The sequence below is a fragment of the Protopterus annectens genome, chromosome 3.part1 (assembly GCF_019279795.1).
Source record: "Protopterus annectens isolate FY-2018-M chromosome 3.part1, PAN1.0, whole genome shotgun sequence".
Taxonomy (NCBI): Eukaryota; Metazoa; Chordata; order Ceratodontiformes; family Protopteridae; genus Protopterus; species Protopterus annectens.
In genome coordinates this window covers 1,819,410,371-1,819,426,606 of record NC_056732.1, presented here as the reverse complement: position 1 = coordinate 1,819,426,606, position 16,236 = coordinate 1,819,410,371, and the positions used below count along the sequence as shown (strand labels likewise).

Sequence of the window (16,236 nt, the reverse complement as noted above, 5' to 3'; positions counted from 1 at the left end):
ATAAATAGGCATTTTGAATAATTTCCTTGGTAAGTTCAAAGCACTTTTATGTGTGGATCCGTTACTGTAACTACTTTCATGCAATGCAGTGCAAAAGAAAGATAAACGTTGCCAATCACCAGTGTGTTCTTTACTGTAAAGCATTTTTGTTCAGATCTATGATGTACTGTTCTTCGTATAGTCTACACTATAGCAGCTGCTTGCTTCACTATAGCAAACCGTTTGTTACACACTTTTTTTTAAAACTAAAACCAGGAAGCGCTATGTGCAGGCAGGTAGTTTACCTGTCATTAGTTACATTTCTTGGTGTATTTTATACCTTTTAGTAGTAATGCAATACATATGCCCTGGGCTGCTGAGCTACAAACGGGCATAACTACACTTACAGACTTCAGAAACAGTGAGAGATTTACTACCTGTGTGGCTTGCAAAATATTTGCTACGGACTGGATGGCACTTGTGTTCCAAATAAAGAACTGAAGCCTAACAGACTTGTCATCTGCATACATAGCAAACCATGTGAAATCAGAAAAAATTAAAAGGCAGTTAGTTCACTACCAGGGAAGTAACTAGGCTGATCATTCACTTTGTCTTAACGACTGCTGTTCAGTAAGTACACAGAAAATAACTTTAAAGACGTGCCAGTAAATCAATTCCAGAAGAGCTCCTTCATTTACTGCAAAAGGACCTTGGTATTCCTTCAAGGTTGTCAGGATCCAGGATGCATTACTTATGTCTCCCTATTATATTATGGCATTATTAAGGCTTATTCTTGACCAGAGTATATTTATTGCAAAGATCAGATGATGTACTCAGCAGGTGCACCACTTCAACAGAACAGCTCCATATAGATTTTTTTTTCTCATCTCACAGATGTAACCTGACCTCGGAAAAAATGCAGATCACTGAAAATGTAAGTTGAGCTATTCGGCACTCTCTTTTTTAGGGAGACCAAAGAAGTTGTTTTTCTTTTGGCTTTTCCTGGTTAGGGGCCGCCACAGTGGAACTCTGGTCCGCTAATGATTGGCAGTAGATTTTTTTACGGGTGCCGAGGTGCCAGCTCGACGCCCAACCTTCAACAAAGGCACGTCCATTCTATGCATGTCTTTCGAATGCCACTCGACCGCGGGGAGGACATGCAGACTCCACACAGAAGGTGCTCCAGCCAAAAATCGAACAAGAGAACCTCTTGCTGTGAGGCAACAACACTACCGCTGCACAACCACAGCTTTCTATTTTTGCTCAATACATGTGGAAGGGGTTCATCTTTATGAATACTTTTCAGATCTTTAAGTGCTTTCTATTCTGAAGCATGCCGATAATTAATCTAGAACAGGGCACAGGAGGATCATGTGGCTTTAAAGATCTGTGATAGCACTGTTACAACACTTTCATGCTGTTTACACAGTTTTGAAACATGATTGGGGTTATCAGATACATTGGGCAGCACCATTTGGTGTCTGATTGTCTGGCAAAACTGCTGTCCAAACTGTGCGGACAGGAAGCACACAGCAAAGAAATGTCCTACTTGGGTTTGTACTGTGCTTGCCGTATAAAATGACTTTCCAACAGGACACTGACACTGCAGGATACTTCTGTTGCTCAGTTCTCTTCTTCTCCTCCTTTAGTCCAAGATTGCTCTCCCTGCACTATTCATGTTGATGTTTAACCTTCTGTTGTTATGAATACAGATTTTTTTCCACATTTAGCTCTGCTCTTTTGCGTCTCACACCAACGCTGCTGCCTTGTTTGTGTCCTTGTCTCATTTATTGGATGAAAATGATGCTGCCCGGCCCAATCAGCCTGCTCTTTGTAATTATCTAGATACTGACATAGGCAATTTTTCTGCAAATTATTGGCAGACTGCCAACACAAACAAGGGGCATGATGGCATGGGGCCAGATCTTACTGGTGATCCAGAATCCCTTCCTGTGTCTCCTAGCTCTAAGATGTTCATGGGGCAGAGACAGACATTAACACCTTGACACCTACTCAATGGTAGACCTCTCCATATTCTAAACATTAATGGGATGCTCACAGCAGATAAATGCGTTGGGAATGGATTATGCATTTGACTTTCTTTTGACCTTCTCTTGGATACGGATATGCTGACATATAATGGACTTAAGTCTTTCTACTGATAGATTTTTTGGTCCTTGGAGGTTGTGTCACACACTGGCATAATAATTTTATATCAAAAGGATATGATTATCTTAAGTGATCCACTTCATTTTCTTCCTGGACATCTTTTGATCAAACACAATACAAAGTACGGACATTTAAATCACTTACATTTTATACCTCCACCTTTGAGAGACAGTCTTTCAAGCTTTGAAGCTTTACTTTTGTCACTGAAGTTTAAAAAAAATAGTACAATTATCTTGATGGTATGCAGAGAAAAGCTGGTAAAGATATCACTTGTTATCATCCAGTGCACCTTGGCAATTTAGTCATGACCAGCACCCCTGACCCTAAGGGCCACAGACAATGAGCACATACTTTCATCCATCTTCTTGGTCTTTTCCCTGGTGTTCAACAGATGGCTTCACCAACCCACACTGTTCTCAGCACACTTCCATTTTCCTAGAGCTAGTCCTCTTACATGGTACAGGACTGCTACAGGCGAAGGGGTTTTGGACATCCAAGGCATAGATGGCACTTTTGTCAGACATTTGGCATGATCATAGTTCTTTACTTGGTCTTTTTGCCACTGTTACAGAGTGCTGGCTCAAAAACTACAGGAAGATATTTATTATTCTGCAGTACATTGTATTTTACTTGCATCAGTCTTTCTACTTTGTACACTACACACAGTAATCTCTTGCCTTACCAAAGATTTCTATATTAAGAATTCAGTGCAAACACAGCAACTCCTACGGAATCAATCTCACTTGCTGCAGGGCAGTAGGCCAGTTCTTCCCTATCATGGAGAAGGTCATCTGCAGAAAACAAGATCGATGAACTAGTTAATTTTTCAGGTGCTGTTGTTGCTGATAAGGATGGTTATATTGGCAGTTCACGATTTGCTTCTTCAGTTTGATGGGAAACAGCTGATTATGTCTTGTCTCTACCAATTTTGGATTTGCAGAAAAATGCTATGGGTCACGCATTTGTTTTGACCAAATTAAGCATAGTTTCTACCTTGTGCTGCATCAGTCCCAAGGATTGATCTTCTTCCTGCTGCTTCAGTTAGGGGTCGCCACAGCGGATCAACTGTTTTCATTTCTTCCTGTTCTCTGCATCTTGCTCTGTCACACCAACCACATGCATGTCATCTCTCACCACATCCATAAACCTTATCTTAGGCCTTCCTCTTTTCCTGTTACCTGGCAGCTTCATCCTTAGCATCTTTTTCTCAATATACTCTGCATCCCTCCTCAGCACATGTCCAAACCAATGTAATCTTGCCTCTCTGGCTTTGTCTCCAAACCTTCCAACCTGGGCTGACCCTCTAATGTACTCATTACTAATCCTGTCCATCCTCATCACACCCAGTGCAAATCTTAACATCTTCAACTCTGCCACGTCAAGCTCTGACTCCTGCCTTTTTGTCAATGCCACTGTCTCCAACTCATATAACATAGCTAGTCTCACTACCCTTTTGTAGACACTCCCTTTCACTCTTACTGGTACTCGTCTGTCACAAATCACTCCTGACACTCTTCTCCACCTACTCCATCCTGCCTTTACTCTCTTCTTCACTTCTCTTCCACACTCATCATTACTCTGAACTGTTGATCCCAAGTATTTAAACTCATCCACCTTCGCCACCTCTACTCCCTGCATCCTCACCATTCCTCTATCCTCCCTCGCATTCACACACATATATTCTGTCTTAGTCCTGCTGACCTTCATTCCTCTTCTCTCTAGAGCATATCGCCACCTCTCCTGGGTCTCCTCCACCTGTTCCCTACTCTCACTAGAGATCACAATGTCATCTGCAAACATCATAGTCCACGGGGACTCCTGTCTGATCTAGTCTGTCAACCTGTCCATCACCATTACAAATAAGAAAGGGCTCAGAGCTGATCCTTGATGTAATCCCACCTCCACCTTAAATGCATCAGTCACTCCCACTGCAGACCTTACCGCTGTCACACTACCCTCGTACATATCCTGTACCACTTACATACTTCTCTGACACTCCCGACTTCCTCATACAATACCACAACTCCTCTCTAGGCACCCTGTCATATGCTTTCTCTAAGTCCGCAAAGACAAAATGCAACTCCTTCTGACCTTCTCTGTACTTCTCCATTAACACTCTCAGAGCAAACATTGCATCTGTAGTGCTCTTTTTCCTGGCATGAAACCATACTGCTGATCACTAATCATCACCCTTATTCTTAAAAATTGGTACCAAAAGACTTTCTCCATTCCTTAGCCATCCTCTCACTTTCCAAGATTTCATTAAACAATCTAGTTAAAAACTCCACTGCCATTTCACCTAAACACCTCCTGCTTCCACAGGTATGTCAAACACCTCCTGCTTCCACAGGTATGTCATCTGGACCATCAGCCTTTCCATTCTTCATCCGCTTCATAGCTGTCCTTACTTCCTCCTTGCTAATCCACTGCACTTCATGATTCACTATCCCCACATCATCCAACCTTCTCTCCCTCTCATTCTCTTCATTCATCAACCCCTCAAAGTACTCTTTCCATCTGCTCAACACACTCTCCGCGCTTGTGAGTACATTTCCCTCATTATCCTTTACCACCTTTACCTGCTGCACATCTTTACTAGCTCGGTCCCTCTGTCTAGCCAATCGGTACAGGTCATTTTCTCCCTCCTTAGTGTCCAACCTTTCATACAACTCTTCATACGTCTTATCCTTGGCCTTCGCCACCTCTCACTTTGCCATGCACCTCATCTCCTTAAACTCTTGTCTACTTTCTTCATCTCTCTGACAATCCCACTTCTTCTTCTCCAACCTCTTTCTCTGTATACTGTCCTGTACTTCCTCATTCCACCACCAGGTCTCCACCAGGTCTCCTTGTCTGCCTTCCACTTTCCAGATGTCACACCAAGCACCTTTCTAGCCATCTCCCTTACTAGCTCTGCTGTAGTTACCCAGCTATTCAGTATCTCTTCACTGCCACCCAGTGCCGGTCTTAACTCTTCCCTGAACTCCACCTCACAATTACCCTTTTTCAATTTCCACCATTTGATCCTTGGTGCTGCCCTCACACTCCTCCTCCTCTTCTCGATCACCAGTGTCATCCTACAAACCACCATCCTGTGCTGCCTAACTACACTTTCCCCTGCCACCACTTTACAGTCTCCAATCTCCTTCAGATTGGCCCTTCTAAGATATAATCCACCTGTGTGCATCTTCCTCCACTCTTGTATGTCACCCTATGCTCCTCCCTCTTGTTAAAATATGTATTCACCACAGCCATGTCCATCCTTTTCGCAAAATCCACTACCATCTGACCCTCTGCATTCCTTTGCTTAACACCATACCTACCCCATCACTTCCTCATCCCCTCTGTTCCCTTCACCAACATGCCCATTGAAATCATTTCCAATCACCAGTCTCTCACTATGGGAACAGCCATCACCATTTCATCCAACTCACTCCAAAATTTTTCTTTCTCATTCACCGTACACCCAACTTGTGGAGCATATGCACTAACAACATTCATCATTACACCATCAATTTCCAGCTTCATAAACATCACTCTATCAGACACTCTTTTCACCTCCAAAACATGCATACTGTTCCTTCAGGATAACACCTACACCATTTCTCCTCCCATCCACACCACAATAAAACAATTTGAACCCACCTCTGATACACCTAGCTCTGCTCCCCTTCCACCTGGTCTCTTGCACACACAATATACCAACCTTCCTTCGGTCCATCATATCAGCTAGCTCTCTCCCTATACCAGTCATACTGCCAACATTCAAATTTCCAATCCTCACTACCACAGTCCTACCCTTCGGGCATGCCTTCCCCCTCTTCTCCTCCTTCAGCCAACAGTAGCCTAATTTCCACCAGCACCCTGCTGGCCAACAGTACTGGTGGCGGTCGTTGTTAACCCAGGCCTTGACCGATCCGGTATGTATATCAGTCCCAAGGATTGACGGCATTACTTATTCCCACTCTACAAGAATGTCCAGTTCACAGAAACTCGCTTTCCTAGGTGCCCCTAAGGACTTGTTTCATCATGGTTTTCTTCATTCTGATTCTTTGGATATCGCTATCAAGTTTATTTTTAAAAAAGGTGGCAAGTCTTATTTAACCATTTGGTGAGCTGCATAACTCTACAACTCTGATTATGAAACTGCCTGTAAAATTATGCAGTTTGACTTGCTTTGAAATCATTGCTATTGCAAGGTTTATATGGCATTCTTGAAGATCCTGTCCAGGAGATGTATTTAAAACACATCGGCTTTCACAATATCACCTGGGAAGTCAGTTTTGTTTGACATCTCAAAGGTTTTGACATTTTTTATGAACAAACTGGCTGCCAGTTTACAGGCTTATGGCTTTTGTTCCATTTAGGTTAATTTAATTGCTTCTAATTATAGGTATACTTTTTTTGTCCCTGTTAACTATTGGGTGGGTGATGGTTTTCACGCAAAAGAGCACTCAAGTACATTTCAGAATACATTTCGTTAATAATAACTCTGATGAAGTCTCCTAAGAAGAATGGGATGAAAATGTTTAGTTGGCATGTGTTTTCCTCAATAAAACCGATGGCTGTGTTTTAAAATTAACTTTGTTGGTCTCCCTGCCAAACAGAGAGTGGTGAAAGTACAGTTTTGTACCTACCATAAATGTAGATGTTCGAGTGTTCACCCTGCTGCAGTCATCACATTTGGGTTATCCTGCCGTCAGGCGGTCCTGCAGTCGGCCAGAGTTCCAAAGTCTTGGACCGGCGTCTGTTGCGGTCACTTCCTCCCTGACGTCAGTGCGCCAGGGGTATACAAGAGGCATCCAACGCCATTTTCTTCAGTTTTTCTTGCCCCAGATGTCAGGTGCCCCCAACAGGTAGGCAATACTTATTGCTATATAAAAATATACAAGTAAAAATAAAACAATACTTCCAGTCACAAGCAAATACACCACAGAGGTTGTATAGGATAGAAAGGTATGGATAAGTCCAGCTAGTTCAGAGGAGATGGAGGGAGGGTAACCTGGACTGCAGCAGGGTGAACATTCGAACATCTACATTTATGGTAGGTACAAAACTGTACTATGTTCATCGTGTTACCCTGCTGCAGTCATCACACTTGGGTTGAATCCCAAAGCTAAGGATGGGTGGTGGAGTTAAACAGGGTTAGAAGAAGCTAGTAGGCTCTGTAAAACTGCAGTGGCAAAGCCAGCTCTAGTCTTAGAATATAGAGGTAAGTGATAGTGTTTGGTGAAGGTGTGCACGGAACTCCAAGGTGCAGCTTCCAGAATATCCTTGGTTGGCACCCCCCTGAGAAAGGCTGCTAATGTAGCTGTAGCCCTGGTGGAGTGGGGCCTAATGCTAGCAAGTACCGGTTTTCCTGTGATGCGTGTAGCAGAAACGTATGCAATGTCCTATCCATTTTGAAATGGTCTGTTTTGAGATAGCTATTCCTTGTGATCCTGCAGCATAGGCTACAAAGAGCTGGTCAGAGTTTCTGAAAGCCTTAGTTTTATCCAAGTAGTAACGTAATTGTCTGTGAATGTCCAAAGAGTGCATGAGTCTTTCTCCTTTGTTCTGGGGATTCGGAAAAAAGGTGGGCAAATGAATGGTTTGGTTTAGGGCCACACTGGATACCACCTTTGGCATAAAGGAAGGGTTAGTTCGCAGAGAGACTCTGTCTTGATGAAAAATGAGGAAAGGCTCTACTTCCATTAGTGCCTGTAGCTCTGAGACTCTTCTAGCTGAAGTTATTGCTAGCAGCAGGGCAGTTTTCTATGAAAGAAACTTTAAATCAGCTGAGAAAGCTGGTTCAAAGGGCGGCAGTGTAAGTTTTCCCAGAACAAAATTGAGATCCCAAGTAGGTGTTGGTGCTCTCCTGGGCGGTCTTATGTTCTTAGCCCCTCTGAGATACTGTCTTAGGAGTGGATGTGAAAATAAAGGAGGATCCGTGTTGTAATGAGCTGAAATTGCTGAGGCGTGGATCTTAATAGATGAAAAGGAAAGTCCTTTGTGCAACATCTCAGTTAAATATTGAAAATCTGAGGAATGTTTGGATCAAGGGGATTTTGGCCTTTAGCCTGGTTCCAGGCGCAAAATCCTTTCCATTTGTCTGAATAGGTTTTCCTGGTGCTGGGCCTCCTGGCCTCCAGAATGACATCCATAACAGCTTTGGATAGAGGTGTTGGTTGATTGTTTAGGTAATTTGCCATGCAGCCAGGTTTAAAGTCTTGAGCTGGCTGTGTAGAATTTGATTGTCTTGCTGGGTGAGCAGGTGAGGAATTTGTGGCAAAATCCATGGTGGGCCGTGGGCCATGTTCTTTAGAATTGGATACCAGTGCTAGCGTGGCCAGTCTGGTGCAATGAGTATCATTTGTGGCCTCTCTAATCTGACTTTCAGCAGCACCTTTGCTAGAAGAGGCAGTGGAGGAAAGTCATACACTGTTAATGTTTTCCAACTGAATGACAGGGCATCCACTTTCCAAGCTTGTGGGTGGAATGTCCTTGTAAAAAATTTTTGAAGTTGGTAGTTTTGGGGGTTGGCAAACAGATCTATGTCTGGGCGTCCCCATTTTTGAGTTATCATTGCAAATACTTGTGGATCCAGTTTCCACTCGTGGGGATCCATGACGTTTCTGCTTAGGTCGTCTGCCAATGTGTTTTTCTTTCCTGGCAGGAATTGTGCTTGTAGTTGAACTTGGTAAGACAGTGCTGTGTTCCACAAGGTCATTGCTTGCCTGCATAGAGGGTAGGAATGTGTGCCCCCTTGTTTGTTGATGTACCACATTACTGTGGTATTGTCCGTCTTTATTATTAGTTGTCCTGGGTGTAAGAGGTCCTTGAAGGCTGTTAGGGCATTCTGTACTCCTAGCATTTCCTTTTGATTGATATGCAGATGCCTTTGATCTGTAGTCCATTTGCTCTGAATGCACTGTCCTGCCATGTGTGCTCCCCAGGCATAGTCCGATGCATCTGATGTCATAGTTTGCCTGGCTGTGGGTAATGTGAAAGGCTGACCCTTGTTGAGGTGACATGCCTGTGCCCACCATAGAAACTCCTGTTGAAGGCAGGGAATGAGTGGTATCATTGTTTCCAAGCTGTGGCTGTGCTGAGTCCATACGTTTTTCAGGTACCATTGTAATTTCCTCATATGCAGTTTTGCAAATGGTATTAGTAGTATGCAAGATGCCATGGATCCTAAGGCCTGCAGAATTTTTCTTGCAGGGAGTTTGGTCTTTGTTGCCATTATTTTGGAGTATTGAGTCAACTGTTGTTGCTTGTCTGGCGTGAGATAAGCCATCTGGGCTGTTGTATTCAAGCTGGCACCCAGGAATATTATGTTTTGTGAGGGCACTAGTTTTGATTTCTTTTCGTTTGCTGTGTACCCTAGACAACTTAGAAGGTGTTTGACAAATGCCAGATGTTTTAAAAGAATGTCCTTGCTTTCTGCTTGAATAAGGCAGTCGTTCAGGTATGGGTATATCTGAATTCCTCTTTGTCTGCAGTATGCAATTAATGGTGCCAGGCATTTTGTGAAGACCCTGGGCGCAGTAGATAAGCCAAAGGGCAGTGCAGAGAATTGATAATGGGTTGAACCTGCAATGAAGCGGAGGTATCTTCTACAATTTTGTCCGATAGGGACATGCAGGTATGCCTCCTTGAGATCCAATGTTACTAGCCAAGCCTTCTTGCCCAGCATGGGAAGAAGCTGCTGTAGTGTTAGTATCTTGAATTTTGGTACTTGCAGACAGGTGCTCAGAACTGAAAGATCCAAAATGGGTCTCCATGCTTTGTCCTTTCTGGGGACTAGAAAGAGTCTTGAGTAAAATCCTTGTCCTTGCTCTTGTGTAGGTACCTATTGAATGGCTCTCATGTCCATGAGAGCTGTCATTTGTTTTTGTGCCTCTGCCCATTGATTTGGTGGCAGGTTTGGCATTCCTTTTATCCTTGGCAAGGTATGAAAGTGGAATCTGTATCCTTGTGAGACAATGTTTAGGACCCATTTGTCTTTTCTGATGATGTGCCAGTTGTTTGCAAAAAGTGCTAATTTTCCTCCCAAGGGAGCTGCCAAGAGAGATTTGCTTGGTAGTTGGAGGGTTGAGTCATTGTGTTTGTCTTCTGCTAGCTTGGGGCCTGTCTTCACCTCCTTTCTGGTTTGTGGCACCCCATTGGCGAGGTTTATAAGGGCCTTGTGACTGACCTCTGCCCCTTGGGCGTCTGTATTTGCCCCTCTGTGGTCTGTCAGAAGCTGGAAAGGACCAGTTTTTTGTTGGCCAATTTCTGGGGAAATGAGGGGGCTGTACCTGTAAATAAATCCTTCACCGTCTGCATAGACTTTGCCTTATCCTCCATTTTCTTTAAAACCTCTTCTGCTTTGACACCAAATAAGACATCCTGCTGTAAAGGTGCATCCAATAATTTTGCTTTAACATGATCAGGTAGGGTTTGTTCTTTTAACCAAGTATGTCTGCGTACGACAGACCCAGTAACAGCTGCTCTACAGGAAGCTTCCAATGAATCAAATCCACATTGTAAAGTATGTTTGCCCACCTGTTCAATTGCATGCAACAGATCCTGCATTTCCTTGAATTCAGCCTGTTCAGAATGTGTGCTCAGTTTTTGTTTTAATTGAGACATTAGGAATTGCTGATATTTCAGCATGTGAAACTGACAATGTAATGCTCTCGTAGCCAGAGTAGCTGAGGTGTATATCTTCTTTCCCCATCTATCTAAAGCTCTGGAATCCCTTTCAGAGGGTACAGGATTTTTATCCATAGAAGCTTTAGCCCCTTTGGGACCCTGGGAAATTGTTTCTGGGTCAGCCAGAGGGCTTTTATAAAGGAATTTGTGTGTGTCAGGTACTCTGTAGCATCTGTCTGGTTTGGTTGGAGCAGGAGGTAGGGAGTCTGTATTTAGACTAGACTCTAAGTAAACATCATCTACAATATCTAAAACTGGAGGGATAGCAAGTGGTCTGTGCTGGGGTAGTAAAAGAAACTCTCGGAGCCTTTTCTTAGAATCAGAGTAGTCCTGGCCTTCCCAGTGGAAATGTTCCCTCATGGTATGTAAAGTTTCTCCAAAGGAGTAGTCTTCAGGGGGAGATGCTGAGGGAATAGAGTCTTCAGCATCAGAATCTTCATAAGGGGGAAAAGCGTAATCCTGTTCTCAGAAGAATCTGAGGAAATAGAAATCTGGACAGAGGAAGCATAGTCCTCCTCTTGTCTTGGCCTTTTATCAGGAGGGGGATGGGAACCCCTGATTAGGGAAATCAAATCTTCAGCCATCTTAAGCATCTGTTTCTTAGGCATGGGGCCTTGAACAGGATACTGATGTACAGTCTTTTTGGTTTTAATGGAGTTTTTAGCTTAGCATAAGTTTTAACGATGAGCGTAGTCGGTCTGAAGACACCTTTTGAAACCAAAGGCGTTTCTACTGCACCGGGATCACCTTCTGCTCCGGTGTCGGAAGGGCCTAATGATGGTTGCGACGGCCTAGTACACCGCCTGAGAATCTGAAGCTGTCTGTGGTTCCATTTCCGCAGTCGTCAGGGGCTGCATAGGCGCCTCACTGAAAACCGGAGAACCGGCGACAGGCCCAGCAGAGGCCTCGGAGTCTGGCTTGGTTCTAGGCTGCCTGTCCTTGTCCTTGCGTTTTTTATGCATGCCGGTTGTCGGCTGCTCCGACGGCATGATATAATTAAATTTCCTACCAAAGTAATGTCGTGCAAAGTCAAAACGGCGTTTGATAGTTCGTTTATTAAACCTAGCACAAAACCGACAACCTGTGACGTCGTGGTCTGGGCCTAGGCAAGGAATACAATAAGAATGGAAGTCCTTATGAGGTATTTGCTTCCCACAAGAAATGCAATTGTTAACTTTTTCTGACATTGGACTGAGGCAAGAAAAAGGTTCCCAAACAGGGTACTTAGCTTTATTGAAGACTTCGGACTGAAATTCGATTAAAAAATCTCAGGTCGGCACTTGCGAACTGCTTCTGCTTCGGGCACAGAGCGGTAAGAAAGACTGAAGAAAATGGCGTCAGATGCCTCTTATATACCCCTGGCACACTGACGTCAGGGAGGAAGTGACAGCAACTGTGGCGAATGGGTCGCAGCACGGCTGGCTCCATTTGCGGAAAATCTCTTCCATAACTTCTGTATTCAGGGACCACTCATGAGGCATCAGAATTGCTTGACTTAGTTTGTCTGCTATCACATTGGACTTCCCCAGAATGTGCGTTACTCCCAGAAAGCATTGAGTGTCCATTGCCTCTCAACAAAGTGGGTAAGATTTGGTTCCCCCTTGCTTGTTTATGTACCACACTACACACGTTGTCTGATTGAATCGCAATTGTCCCAGTGAGAAGAGAACTGTGAAGTGCTTGCAACGCATACAGCACCGCTCTCATCTCCAGAACATTTATGTGCAAGTGGTTCTTGTGATCCTGCCAGATACCTTGGACCATCATTCCCAGATAATGCTCCCCCACCCTATCTGGGAAGCATCCCTGGTCAAGACTGCATTTTGTTGAGGGAGAGGAAGTGGGCGACCTAGATGAAGTTGATCTGTACGTAACCACCATGTTAGATCCTTCTCGCAGGAGTTTGTGATGAGGACTTGGTGAGACAAGGGGAGATCCTGCATTGACCACTGTGCAAATAGCAGCCACTGAAGTACTCTCATGTGCAGACAGACTAGGGGAACTAAGAGAATGGTGGATGCCATGGTCCCTAGAACTTGAAGAATTATCCTGGCCTGTACTTTGTCCTTTTTCAGCAAGAATCTGACTTGGTTGTGCAACGATTCTATCCTTTCTAGTGTCAGCTTTGCTGTCATGGTGGTTGAGTCTGAACCTAAGAAGACAATGTGCTATGATGGAGATGAGGTGGATTTTTTTTAGATTTACTGTAATGCTTAATCTGGCGGACAAGGACAGAGTCGCATCCCTGTTTCTGATTAGTTGGTGCTTGGTGGTAGCAGGGAGGAGCCAGTCATCTAGGTACGGAAACACCTGGAATCCTTGGTGTCTCAGATTAGCCGATACCACTGCCATGCATTTGGTGAACACTCTGGGGGCTGTAGTGAAGCCAAAGGGCAGTGTTCAAAACTGAAAATGACCGACTCCTAGCCGAAAGCGTAGATGTCTTTTGGAGCGCCTGTCCATTTTGATATGGTATTACGCATCCTGAAGATCTATGGAGCACATACAACTGTCTTTCCCGATAAAGGGAAATATTGACTGCAGAGTGATCATATGGAACTTCGATTTCTTTACAGACTTGTTGAGTTTGCTGAGATCTAGTATTGCTCTCCAGTCCCCTGCCTTTTTTGGAACTAAAAAGAATCATACGTTCCAGATCCTATTTGCTCTGTGAGGACTTCTTGGATGACTCTTTTTTTGAAGCAACGAGATGACCTCTGATGTTGCATGGTCTAATTGAATGGGTGGCACATCTAGTAGAGACTGGTTTACTGGGGGATCAAAAACAAAGGGAATAAGGTAACCTCTGGAAATTATGGTTTGTACCCAATGATCTTGGGTACAGTGAAAGATGACTCCCGACTTCCTCCAGAAACTGACAGTCGGGCAACCACTCGGGGGTGATAGAAGGGACGAACAGAGAAAGTATCCATCTTCCTGATGTTGCAGACCTCCTCTGCCGCGAGGGTGGCGTCTTCCATTAGACCCTCCGCCTCTGCCACTAGGGGAGGGTTGATCTTGTGCCTGGGGGAAACCTTTTTGGGATTTACGTAACCACATTTTCCCTCCTGTTTGACCCTTGGGATACGGTCTAGAAGGAAGGGAGAAACAGACTCCAACAGCAGATAAGGTTTTCCCTTCCTGCTCGCACCCGGTCAAAGTCTCTTTCACCTGCAGTCCAAAAAAAGAGTTGAACCATCAAAGGGGATGTTGGTAAAGGAAGACTTAAAGGATTCCGTGAAGTTGCAAAGACACATCCAGGAAAGTTTCCCAAGAGAAATTCCTGCTGTGGCTGCCCTGCTAGCTCCATCAGCTGCATAGGAAATCAACTTCATGGAGGAGTTAACTATAGATGTAAGGGTGGAGAGCTGCGCAGATACGTTGTCCGTGGATCCCAAAGCTACTGAATCCTGCAGGGCATCTCCCAACTCCTTCAGGAGATCCCTTTGAAGTCTAGCAAAATGGGACAGGCAATTCAGCGAACATAAGGTAAATTTCGCTGAAGAAAACGTACGCTTGCCATACCTATCCATTGTCCTGGACTCTTTATTAGGAGGATGGATATCTGAAGATGTCTCAGACAACTTTTTTTTTGTGGCTGCTGCTACCACCATAGCACCCACAGGAACTCCCTTAGAAAGAAAGGATTTGTCTTCCAGAATGGTCATAAATTTGTTTGGCCTCCTCGGGACAGGCTCCACTGTGTCTGGGGAGGTCCAAGCTTTCCGGGATATGACCCTCCAAGAGTTGGTCATGGTGTCACCCAGGAGGTGGAAGGTCGGGAACCAAAGGCCTCAAGGTACACTGATTCGTCCTCAGTAGGGTTAGAGGTCTTCCAATCACCCTTCTTTCTAAAGATTTCAAGGATGTCTGCAAAAGAGACACCTCAGAGGGGCATCTTAGGGACCCTTCTGACTCATCCAAATCAGTGTCTGACGTGACAGACTCAGGTGAGTCAATGTGCTTCCTCTTACAAAGTCTCTTCCGAAGGAGCTCCCCACTGGGATAATCTGGTGAGGCCTCAGAAGAGGGGACGCCTCCAATGGGGGGGTCCTTGAGTCTCTGGTTCCCTAAGCTGAGGGGGAGGTAGGGGAGAAGAGGTTGCTACCAGCTGCTGGTGGGATATCGGATCCAAAAGCAGGGCTTTGGCACTGGACAAAGCTTACTCTATTGCTTTGAAAGCCTTTCCACCCCACTCCGAACAAGACCTCTGCTCCGAGGAAATGGAAGGTCGGCTCCGAACAGGAGGGATAAGTTCCGAAGCAGATGTGGGAACTGAGCTCAGTCGAGCTGAAGCACCTAGAGGGAGGGTCGGTTCTGACTATCCCTCTTGGAGTTGGCTCGAGAGCATCGGCTCCCAGACCCCTCGGCTCCAGACTGAGCCGACGAGGATAGTTATCGGTTCTGAGGAAGCAGGAAGAATTCTCTGAACCGAAAGATCCAGCAGAGAAGGACTCAAAGTGTTTGACTCAGAAAAAATGGAAGGTCGGCTCGAAACAGAGGGATAAGTTCAAGCAGATGTGGGAACTGAGCTCGAGCTGAAGCACCTAGAGGGAGGGGGGGGTTCTGACTCATCCTCTTGAGTTGGCTCGAGAGTGTCAGCTCCCAGACCCCTCGGCTCCAGACTGAGCCGACGAGGATAGTTATCGGTTCTGAGGAAGCAGGAAGAATTCTCTGAACCGAAAGATCCAGCAGAGAAGGACTCGAAGTGTTTGACTCAGAAAACCAAACAGTTGGAGGAGGAGCAGTAGTCTGAAGATGGCACAGATTCGAAGCCTTTGGGTCCAGAAGAGCTAACTTTTTAGCCAGAGCCGGGTCCCAGAGCAGCCTCTTCACCATCCGCTCGATATCCTCATCCGAAAGTGTCCTGGAGGAATGGGTGGAGACAGAAGTGAGATAAGGTCCAGAACAGGTGAATGTCTCGATACTGAAGGCTGCCTCATCACCGAGGAAACAGAAGGTACAGAGACAGAAGAAGCAGAATCAGTGCCAGAACCTCGGCTCCGTCGCTTTAGACTTCCTTGATGGTTCCAAAGCTGGAACCGATGGAGATTTTTTCTTCAAAGTTTTGGGAACTGTCTGACCAAGTTTCAGCTGTTCCTGGAAGGTACTAGTCATAAGACCCTTGTCAATCAATTTTCGTTTTCTCTCATTAAGAACCCTAGTACTGAAGGCATGGCAGAAAGTACAGGGTTCTTGTAAATGAGAGTCTCCAAGGCAGTACACACAGCTGGTGTGAATGTCAGTCAATGAAATTTTTTGGGAACACATCGCATTTCTTGAACCTAGAAGGGTGGTCTTCCTTATGTTCTCTGTCTTTGGACATATTGCTGAGAAAAAAAAAACAAAGCTAACCAATACAACAATAATAGCAAGCTATGAAGACAAGAATTTTTTTTTTTTTTAAGG

The 16,236-nt window shown here is 44.8% G+C and overlaps 1 protein-coding gene across 1 annotated transcript in view; it reads right to left on the bottom strand.

Annotated features, from left to right (window-relative positions):
* LOC122798700 (zinc finger protein 84-like) overlaps positions 1-16,236 on the bottom strand; it is a 380,959-nt gene that overhangs the window by 29,057 nt on the left and 335,666 nt on the right. The gene's annotated exons all lie outside the window — the stretch shown is intronic.